This window comes from Diachasma alloeum, unplaced genomic scaffold (assembly GCF_001412515.2).
Source record: "Diachasma alloeum isolate Michigan unplaced genomic scaffold, Dall2.0 Dall_scaffold_00495, whole genome shotgun sequence".
In the NCBI taxonomy this organism is placed as follows: Eukaryota; Metazoa; Arthropoda; class Insecta; order Hymenoptera; family Braconidae; genus Diachasma; species Diachasma alloeum.
This window is the reverse complement of record NW_021680628.1, coordinates 60,426-62,018: the sequence shown is the minus strand read 5'-3', so window position 1 is coordinate 62,018 and position 1,593 is coordinate 60,426.

Genomic DNA, 1,593 nt, shown 5'->3' with positions numbered 1-1,593 from the left:
GAGAGAGAGAGATCAGCGAAGAGAGAGAGAGCGAGAGAGAGAGAGAGAGAGAGAGAGAGAGCAATATCGAGGCGCTCTTTTGTCTCGTAGAATGTTGGGGCGGGCACACACACATATGCTGCATATCACATGGATGTGCGCCCGCTTAAAAATCACTCCCCATTGGCCCACCCTTAATTGCCAATAACTTTTTAGGGGTGAGTCTGATCAAAAAGTGCAAGAGGACTTTTCTGCTCAGAATCACCCCCTGATCCTAGGGTGTTCAGATGTACATGTACTTCTGAAACACCCTGTATAAATAAAAACAAAGAAACGAAAAGATAAAAAACCATTGACGAAGGACGGAACAGTATTTCTCACTCTGGCATTGCAGGCCAATGACTTTTAATACAATCGTTGCACAAAAAATAAACAAATAATTACTTAAATACAAAATGAAAATAATTCGGGACCATACAGGCGCCCACTTATCAATGATTAAAGAAAATTCAGCTTTGTGATGTTAGGGCAGGGTTAAAACGCGAGAACGAGTTACACACCCTCTCAGAAATGGCAAAATCTTGGAAATTTCCACGTATATATAGACAAGGTCTATCTAAAAATGATATAACTTTTATTGAAATGAATGAAAAAATTTATAAAAATGCTAAGAATCACGAAAAGGGATAGTGAACAAATTATCTCAGACGAAAAAAAAATTCACTCAGTAATTATCAAGTTCTATTTATAAATTGCCAAAGATGACGTCATCACAAGAAGACGAGTGCATACAAAACAAAGGTCAGAATGTCCCCTAACTACATTAATTAAAACAAATCCTTCATCCCCATAACCGGGAAACATATTAATTCCTCTGTTTCACTCACACGGCATACTAACGCATAAAAGAAAAAATTGAAAATTCATAAAAATTACATAAATTCGCATATTAGAAGAAATGAATACATGACAAATCACAAAATAATTTAAACTAAATATTCCACCAGACAATGGTCATAAAAATTATAAAAAGATGGANCTTTTTTATTAGAGAGATTCAGGGATGAAACGTAGGTTGTTGAGTGGAGAATTTAATTCTCCATCGAACAGCATTGGTTCCATTCCTTAATGTTGATTAGGAGCAGAGATACGATTTTTGNCAAATCACAAAATAATTTAAACTAAATATTCCACCAGACAATGGTCATAAAAATTATAAAAAGATGGAATTTGTTGATAACAATTAACAAAAATTTACAATAACAAAAATGAAAATTAGTCGAAATAAAAGGACACTAACTGTGGTAAACATCTACCGAAAATCTTTTCTTAATCTCCGTATGCAATGACGATATTAATTTTTAAAGTTCGGTACACGCGCATCTAAACCCACGTATCCGTGTGTACACCTAAAACTTTGGAAAATGCTAGCGCCATCTGTGTTGGAGATGAGGAAATGGTTTTCACGCAAAAGACGCTCTATATAGTGAGAACTATTAATTTCACTCATAAAAATAATAAAAATTTATCAACAAATTTAATTGTTTACCAGGAAAATCTGGAAAAATCACAAAAGAAAGATCTTTGGAGCCTTAATCCAAAATAGAATCAATT